This window comes from Nuphar pumila, chromosome 16 (assembly GCF_984573655.1).
Source record: "Nuphar pumila chromosome 16, dmNupPumi1.hap1.1, whole genome shotgun sequence".
Classification (NCBI taxonomy): domain Eukaryota; kingdom Viridiplantae; phylum Streptophyta; class Magnoliopsida; order Nymphaeales; family Nymphaeaceae; genus Nuphar; species Nuphar pumila.
Window position 1 is genome coordinate 73,597,097 of NC_143264.1, and position 10,416 is coordinate 73,607,512.

The window sequence follows — 10,416 nt, forward strand, 5'->3', positions numbered from 1 at the left end:
TTTTCATAAAGGTGCATTGGGGTCCCCCAATAGAGTCGTTGCCCCCCCCCCCCCCCAACGACTCCTTTGGGAGCCCCCCTTTTCACCTCTTTGCTTTTGTATAAATAAGGGTATTCCCCCTTGTTATTCTTTAAGCCTGAGAGTCTCAAGCATTTGCTCTTTTCTATAAAATACATGCCTTAGTGCATGTTTGCTACTTTTACGCTTTTTGCGTATTTTGTTCAAGTGTTGTGAGAGTGCCTTCATGCACATCTTTTATAAAGTATTTGTGCTTGTATGTGTATTGTCTCTTCATAGACATTTTCACAGTCATAACCACAATCACTTGACGACAACCTTTCTTGCCCAAGAACTCTAATACCATGTAATGAAGTGTGCAGAAGCACGAAAGCACTAGCGGACTAGCCACTTAAAGGCTTACAAAATTATAATCTATGTCACAGGGACTCGGCAAACCGAGTGTCGCACACGCATCGACGCGACGCGATGCAGGCGTGGCACCCGGTGCGGTCAACCCGACCCTGGGTGTGGTCAACGCACCCAAGGTCGTTTATGTCTAATTTTTAGACTTAATTTTTTTTACGCCAGATGAAATATGCTGCGAAGGGGAGGATTAGGGCGCAATTTTTTTTGCCCTAATCCTCCCTTTCTCTCCTCCCGACCTCTCCTCCTGAAGCCTTCGTCGGACCCCGCCGCCGACCGCTCCGCCTCTGCTCTCTTCCTTAGGTACGCTCTCTCCTCTTTGACTCCCTCTGCTCTCCTCTTCTCTTTGACCCCTCCCCTGCATAAAGAAGGCGTAGGGAAGGGGCTCAACCCCTCCCCTGCCAACAGGGAGCGCAGGGAGGGGGCTCAGCCCCTCCCTTGCACAAAGAGGGCGCAGGGAGGGGGCTCGGCCCCTCCTTTGCCAACAGAGAGTGCAGGGAGAGGGCTCGACCCCTCCCCTGCACAAAGAGGGAGGACAGGGAGGGGGCTTAGCCCCTCCCCTCCCAACAGGGAGCCTCCTCCGCGGTGTTAGTTTTTGTGATGTAGAATAAAATTGTAGAATTGTTAATTTGATATATTGTATGCATGATGAATGATATTATGACAATGTTAACTGTTAAATTATGACAATATTAACGGTTAAAACTTCAATATATATATATATATATCATGTTATTTTTGCTTTCATTCTCTTGAACACTCTACAAGTAGCTGGCTTAAGTTTCTTATTGAATGGAGTAGGAAGCTTCATCTCTTCTGTCAAGACTGCATATGTTTTACTGCGTGAGTTATCATGTTTAGCTCTGCTAATTGGTAGCTGGCCATCTTAAGTATGTTTTTTATTGGAGTGTATTGGAAGTATTTGTAATGAGATTGAAGAGAGAGGTGCACACACACAAATCCACTATGGGATAATACGCATAAGCCACTAAGGGCTAGAATAAACACTCGAGCACACAAGCCACTAAATGGGCTTAAGTGCTTAACACAAAACATAAAAATTTATTTTTATTAATTGTCAATGCTCAAGAGAAGCATATGAGAGAGAGGGGTTTAATCCCCTATATATACACAAAGTGGAGGGAGAGAGAACTAGCCGTTGGGCTAATCCCAATGGCTAGCCACTAATAACAAAAATACCCCTTGTGAAAGGGGTATATTATAAAAACAAAAAAACAGAAGTTAACAAAAAATAAAAAGAAATAAAATATACAAAGTTCTCTAAAATATATTCTAATAAATCATATATATATATATATATATATATATATATATATTTAACACCCTCACAAACTCACATTGAGATCACCGAGAGTTTGCTAAGGAGAAAGGAAAAGTGAGGTGCTAGCAATGCTTTGGTGAAGAAGTCCGCAATTTGGTATTTGGATGTTACATAGGTAAGCTCAATAGTGCATCTGATAAACTCTCTATGAACATAGTGACAATCCATCCATATGTGTTTCGTGCGCTCATGAAAGTGTGATTGCTGGCAATTTTGATGTCACTCTTGTTGTCGCAATACATTTTCGATGGAGTAAAGATGATAGCGTCCATGTCCTTCAATAGACTTCTCAACCAAACAATCTCTGAAGTGGTAGTTGCCATTGTTTGGTACTCGGCTTCGGTGAAAGATAGTGATACCTTTTGTTGCTTCTTGCATCTTCAAGAAATAAGTGAGTTGCCAAGAAAAACACAATAACCTGTAGTAGAAATACAATCATTAGGATTGCCTCCCAATTTGAATCAATATAAGCAATTAGATTTAAACAAGAAGATTAAAAGAATAATCCTTTATCTAAAATTCTCTTAATATATCGAATAATCCACATGACTGCACTCAAGTGAACTGAAGTGGGTGCATGCTGAAACTGGCTGGCGCTGTGTACAACACATGCAATGTCCAATCGAGTAATAGACATGTAGGTAAGAGATCTAATCAGTTGTCTGTAAGGTGTGAGATCCTCTAAAATAGTTTTATCGTTGATCTTCATTTTAGCATTGATGACTTCAGGAGTATCCACAACCTTTTCATCTGATAATCCAGACCTATTAACAATTTCATATGCTAATTTCATTTAAGAAAATATATACACTAAGGGAGACTAGGTAACCTCGATACATAGAAAGTATCTCAAAAAACCAATATCAGACATCAAAATTGTTTTAATAATATTTTTAATACAAAAAGAGCAGTGTAAGTATAACATGATATAAAACCAAGATCAATCATTACTTTGCTAAAATGATCATACCATGCTTTAGGGGTCTGTTTAAGACCATATAATGCTTTTTTGAGTCAAAGAACTTTACCTTCCTCATCATCAAGCCCGAGAGGAGGGTCCATGTATATTTCTTCATTTAAATCCTCATTAAGAAATGCATTCTTGACATCAAGTTGGTAAATTGACTATTTTTTAATAGAGGCTACAACTATAATGGTCCTGATACTTGTCATTCTTACTACCGGTGCAAAGGTTTTTTCATAGTTAATTCCATATTCCTAAGCATATCCTTTTGCTATTAACCTAGTTTTATAATTTTCTAATGTTCCATCACTCTTAGTTTTTACTTTGAAGACCCATCTACTAGAGGAAGACTCACAGTTTCCCAAGTTTTGGCTCTATAGAGGACATCTAACTCAACTTTCATAGCTTCTAACAAATGAGAATAATCTTTGGCTTCTTTGTAAGTAGATGGTTCATGAAGAACATGTATGGCTAATAGGAAAACTCTATATTTTGGGGTAAAGGACTCATAAGGTACGAATCTATTAGGAGCCTTGGATATACAGTCCAATCTCTTAAGATTGGTTTCATCTATATGTTGATTTTGCATGTACTTATCAAGTGCACATGGACGTTCCTCATTAGTACGCCGTGAATAAACCTTAAACTCTTTGTCATTATTGGCTTCAATATTGTCTTCATCACCAACAATATTTGGAGAATCATTTCCAACATTATCATTACAACCTTCATTACTTGAATCATTAGCAATGCTACACATCATCATCATCATTAATGATAGAGGATTCATTCATTTTCTTAGGCAATAAATCAAATAAGAAAGAATAATCACTATCTTTTTTAGTTATATCTTTCTCAAAACCATTTTCATCTTCAAGGAAGGTTACATTTCTAGAAATATAAAGTTTTTCATTTTTTAAATCATAACAACTATAATCCTTTTGATTTTTCTCATAACCAAGAAAAACACATTCAATGGCCTTGGGAGATAATTTGTCATTTCTTTTACAAAGCACGAAACACTTGCAACAAAAAACTCTTAGTCTTTTGAAATCCGGTTCAATATCAAAAAACTTTTCTAACGGAGAAATATTTTTCGAAGCGGAAGATGGCATTCTATTTATCAAATAGACCACGATGAGAGCGGCTCCCAAAAGTTTTTAGCAACATTTTTTGAAATAAGTAAAGTTCTAATAGTCTTTATAATATGTCTATGTTTTCTTTCGGCAAGACTATTTTGTTGTGGGGTTCTTGGGCAAGATCTTAGATGTAAAATTTCATTTTCTTTTAAGTAACACTTGAACTCATTTGATAAAAATTCACCTCCTAAATCCGACCAAAAGATATGAATATTAGTTTGAAATTGTTTTTTAATTAAATTATGAAATTCCTTAAAACAAGAAAAGTTTTTGATTTTTGCCTAATACACCCAAGTATATTTAGTATGATCATCAATAAATATAACATAATAGGATAATCCTCCTTTAGACATGATGGGAGCAGGTCCTCACACATCCGAATGCACCAACTCAAAAACTCTTTTACTCATATAAGATCTAAAAGAAAATGAATAGTTTTTATTTTTCCACATATACATTCTTTGCACACAAATTCTTTCTCATTAATTTTTTTTTTTAAAAAGGGGAAAAAGAAAGTTTTGATTCACTTGGATGACCTAGTCTTCTATGCCAAGTTTCAATAAAATTTTTTTAGCATAGTTACAAAAAAGTTTCTTGGATTACATAAAAGTCCATGTAGTATAAATCTCTTCTTCTAAGGCCTTCCCTAATCAGCTTCTCTGACTAACGATCCTGCACGAAGCAAGACTTAGATGAGAAGGAGATTTCATACCCATGATCGGATATTTGAGAAACTGAAAGAAAGATCAAATTTAATTTAGGAATAACTTTAATTTTTGGAGCAAAATAAATTTTGGAACCATTTTTTAAATCACCAATGCTTGTGACTTCTAAAGAGGTGTCATCGACGGTATAAACACTAGAAGAGATTTTATTGGTGTGACAATTGAATAGTAGGGATTCATTAGGTGTCATTTGAAAAGAAGTTCCTGAGTCAAGGATCCAAGGTGACATACCCGGAGGAAAAGATGATGATATTGCGGCACCCAAAGTGGAAGGTGTTATCTTTAAGTATTGTTGTAGAGTTGCAGTCAATTGTGCAATTGAGAGATCTTTAAGTTCTCCACCTTTGTTGATATCATTACTTACTTTGGTGGAGTCTCCAATGGAAGCCACCTTCTTTAAGTTTGGGCAAGCTGGATTTATGTGACACAACTCATTGCAAAAATGTCAAATAATCTTTCTAGAACCCCTATTGTTGTGTCTTCCAAAATGTGGAGGTCTATATATTTCGGTAGTGGCACCGGGTTTTGAGGTGGCAAGAACGGTGTCACTAACTTTGTCCTCATTATTCTTACTCCTTCAAATTCGGGCCTTAGACCATTGAGGAACATAAAAAATTGTTCACTCTTTAGTTCTTCGTGTTTAAGGCAGAGATCCCTAGTGGTCTCCTACTTAGGCTCCAAGACGGCAAGTTCCCTCCATAGAAGAGCCATCTCGTTGTAATAGCTACTGATGGATTTGCTGCCTTACTTTAAGGACATCAAGGTTCCACCAATGAGCCATGTCTTTTATAGTATATCCTTCAAGAATTTTCATGCTTCCTTTGCCACTTTGAATTGGGCCACACTATCAAGGATGTAAGCATCCACACTAGTCACGATCCATGCCAGAATTTTTACATTGTCCATCCGCCGCTCCATGTGTCTTCTTTTAAATTCAAGAGTGGATTTGGTCTTCTCATCTTCTTCAAGGAACCTCAAGTTCGCATCCACAATCTTTGTGAATGAAAGTTGAGGTTCTGGACAATCTCTCTCGATGTATTTGATAATGCCTTTGGATAATATGTGATTCTCTATGGTAGAGGCTTAAGTACGGTAGTTGGATCCATTCAATTTGATGGGCATGACAAACACAGATTCCTTCTCCATAATGAGCAAGAGAGAGAGAGAGAGAGTTGTTGAAGACTTGAGGCTTTGGCATGTTCTCCAAAAAAAACTTGATCGCTGTGAAGGTCCACCAAAGGAATTAAGAACCAACTAATGAGATTGAAGAGAGAGGTGCATAAACAAATCCACTATGGGAATACACATAAGCCACTAAGGACTAGAACAAACACTCAAGAGCACACAAGTCACTAAATGGGATTAACACAAAATATAAAAATATATTTTTATTAATTGTCAATGCTCAAGAGAAGCATATGAGAGAGAGGGGTTTAATCCCCTATATATACACAAAGTGGAGGGAGACAGAAGTAGCCATTGGGCCTACCCTAACGGCTAGCCACTAATGACAAAAATACCCCTTTGTCAAATGGGTATATTACAAAAACAAAAAATAGAAATTCACAAAAAAATAAAATGTACGAAGTTCCCTAATACATTCTAATAAATCATATATATATATATATATATATATATATATATATAACAGTATTTGCCATCCAAAAGAAGCAAAAAAATCACAATAGGAGAGTATTGATAAGAACTTGTGCTGCCTGTGGTGGGCAAATTTACACAGCAGTTTCAGCTTGATAGGGTCTTGCAGATTTCTTGCCAAGAACAACTGCTGATTGTACTATGTATTTTGTTTCCTTTTTCTCTGCTATCTTTTGGTTCTTTTGTCAAAGGCTAGCAAGATAAATAACCGACTTTGCAGGAAAATGCTTATGCATATGTACTAGCATCTTATGAAGTGTGAAAAAGATGAGAAAAGTCTGTACAGAATGTGAAATTAAATGCCCATACAATTTCAAGCGAGTGAATTATTTTTTATGATTTTCACATCCATACGCATGTAAACTTTCTCCACCAAAAAAGGCAGAGAAACGGTGGTGAAATTTTCTCAGCCACCCGTCTCATGTTTTTCATATGATATGAAGATACATTTTTCTATGTAAATTTTTACCACTTTCAAAGGCGGCCTCTATGAATGACTGTGCTGTGAGGTAGATGCTAGATCAGGCTTATGTTTTTGGGTCGATATTGTACTACTTGATGTACTGAATGTAGGGAATATTTTCTTCATTCTGCAGGAACTTTCTGAAAGTATGTTTGTCAGATTATATGGGCCAAGAGTATAATGGTGGCGCTAGATAGTGCAGTATGTTTAACCGCTCAAGCAATTGTGGCTGTTCACTGGACTGAGTACCTTTAGTCTGGAGTTATGCTCTTCCGCCTATGCTGTGTGTGTGTGTGTGCATGTTTGTGGGCATGTGTGAGTGAACACGTGTTTGCATCCGATGTTAGTAACTTCTTTAGCATTCTTTGGTGTGCCCTGCGAATGTTGGCTGATGATCTTGAACTTCCACGAAACCTTGTTCAAACTCTCTTTGGCTGTATCCTTGATGATCTTCGTTAAGTTGTGCTGCTGAAGAAACAGCTCCAACTGGTCAACATTTGAGGGCTGGTGTTGGGAGCAGTTAGAGCAGGTATTTTCTGATTTACAGTTTTTCTTTTTCTTTTTTCCCTGTGCCTAGGGTTGGAAAACAAGAGCAGCTACTCATGGTTCGCCTTGTGTTTAGCTCGTACAGCGCTCGGTCGAACTCTTAAAATAAGCTCGACAGGAAGAATATGAACAGGTGTTTAGCTCGACTTAGCTCTTTCAGGTTCATTGAACACATCTGTGTGATCAGATTGAACCAATACTTCCTTGCACCTATGATTTGTTAGCTTAAGAGTGAGGCATCTTCAATACTAGCAAATGTTTACCACATTCAAAAGATGCAATCAACTTTTTCATACTTACCAAAATGTTATTTTTATATTTCAATCAAGAAAGGAAGCAGCGATGTGTGGAAAAAAAGCTATCTGCTACATCTAGGAACTTTCTTTGCCCGACACCGCCACTTTTCTGTATACACTACAGAAATTCCTTTGATTTTGTACAACTGAGGCTATGAGCTGATGGTATCCCACTGCTTGTAGTTTTGTTAATCTCTTTTGGGGACCAGTCGTGCATTTGAAAGATAAGCCTGTCCATTCTTTATGCTTTTTTTCTTGATAATCCGGTTGAACTTAACTCACTCGTGAGCTCATTGGTGTAAAATCTCTAGGTCCCCCCCTTGCCCCAGAGAGTGCGGTCAGTTTTGGCTTTCCAGCAAAGGACATGTACCCACGAGTTTTGAACACATGATCATGACATGACATTCCTTCGTCTTGATGACATTTAGAGTCGTCCTTACCAGATGAAAAGAGCCCTCGCTTGCATTTTACTGTGTTTTCTGTTTTTCACCTTTTTAATTGACTCCAAATATATCACTAATCTTATTTTCAAGAAAAAAAACACTAACCTTGCATAATGGGTAGGGTCTTAACTTTGGTTTCTTGAGTTACCACCACTTCTGGCCGTTCCATTGTTTTTCCATCATTTCCAGCGAATGTTCTGTGAATCGATCCATTTTAGATGATGTGATCTTTAGTTTTTTTTAAGTGGACAACATGATAGATTATATGGTTTTGATGTATAGATAGTTTTAAAGAAATCTAAAGGTCAATGGCCTGCAAAGCATCAAATCTTAAAAAATCATTTTTCAACAATTAGAACCAACCCATGACAAATCAGCAGGCTCCCTGGTGGTCCAAGGGGATGGCTGAGAGGCTTTTACTGCCGGAGAATGGGCCAAACGTAGGGATGTAAAAGGTTTAGATTTGGATCAGATGTGGCCAAGACTATATTATGCTAATGGGATGTTGGCTAAATGGCTTTGAATTCGGATGGTGAAAAGATCATTCCAGATCCGCTTTTTACATGTAAATGGATTCAGATATCTGTCAAGTACAGATATTTGTTGGATTCGGTAGCAAAAAATTAAAACCATATCTGCATCCAATTATAATCTGATATGGTACCAAACGAAGCTAAATGGAATTGAATTCAGTCAGATATCGGATAAAATCTGATTCATTGACATCCATAACCACACAAGGCATTATACTCTTAGCTGCTGCTTACGATGCCTCCCCCTTAGCATTAGCTTTGGTTCATACCAGGGTATACAACAAAGAGCCCGACACTTGATCGCAGGCTTGCAGACTATCAATAAGGTGCTCCTTACTAATCCGACAAGAGAAATGAAGCGCTTTACCGACCGATACTACCAAGTGGCTACCTTCAGGAGGGTGTGCTAGGAGCTTTCCATGAGTCTAGTCAGAAATAGTGTAGGTCTTGGAGATACAGTGACCATTGGGTTGCTACTAGATCGACTGAGTTGGTGGCAAATCAATGTAGGTCTAGTTAATGTGCACTACCACCTGAACTGAGATTTTCTTTGTTAAATAAAAAAAAAAATCAAAGAATGATTCTTATTGTAAAAACAATGTCAAATATTACCTTATAGGGTTTGATTAACTAAATAACACTTGCAGCCATGACTTTCCGTTGGAGAGTAGGGCACCAAAGATGAACCCAACTGGAAACATGACATGATAAAAACTGATTTGTGAGCTCTATTCTTAGTCAATTCATCACCCCCAAAATATTTGTTTGCAACTTTGGCATTTGGTTGGTTCTATCTTAACCATGGTCTCTGGTTCCAATTATAGTCCGGCTAGCTTATTCATAAAAATAAAAAATTTGAAAACTGTTCGCCTTTTATCATTCAGCCGAGAATTATAAACCCAAGAACATGCTATCCACATAACAGCATTGCCTTTTTTAGGGAGATTCACAGCTACTTCTTTTAACCATTTTATGGGTGGAACATGGCTATATGGCACGGGGGCTCCAACAATAGAAGTGGGGATGTAATTCGATTAATTATAAGGTTAATTTTAAAATTGCAACATAAGTTTTTAGTATAATTAAAAAATGCAACTATTTTATTGAGAAGCGCCTAAACTTTGTCATGATTAATCAGAAAACACAAGGAAGGTTCGGTAATAAAGTTATAGTGAAATTTCAAATATGATTAAAAATTTATCGGCCACTTGTATGTAAGGCTGAGTATGTCCTAAGGTAAAATGCTAATATTATCATCCTAACCCCAAGATAGGCTCGTAATATAACTATGGTTAATTTTAAAAAGTTTTTTTTTTCATAATCATCCCTACCTTATGAATGATATCCAAAGACATGCCTACCTTATTTGATATTTCAAAATTGTCCTTATGTTTGGAAATGTTAGGATGAATGCACTCTTCTGTCATGTAACGTCTTGTTACCTTAAGGATGGCATTGCCATGGATTTTAAAAAGGGATAGTGATTTTAGAAAATGGGATAAGGGAAGGATAGTTCTGGGTTTGCTTTATAAGAGAAGGGACCAATATATAAAACTTTTTAAAGAAACTTATTTCTAATATACATAAATAGCCCAAGGGGGGTTGGCATAGTGGGGTGGGGCCTTGGCTGCTAGACGGGCAGTCAAGGTTCAATTCCCATGGTCTTCGCTCCTCTGCACAAGCCAACACATAGCATAGACCCCGGGGGCAGGGGTTGTAGTATCGAAGTTTTATGTTGCCGGCACAATGACCATAGGTATGGCAGGCTAAGTTAGCAATATAAGGTCTTTATGCCAGACGAGGTTTCTTTGGGTTATAAATTAAAAAAAAAAATCTACATAAATAAAACTCTTGTGCCTTTTGAAAAAATTCTGAATGTTAGCTGC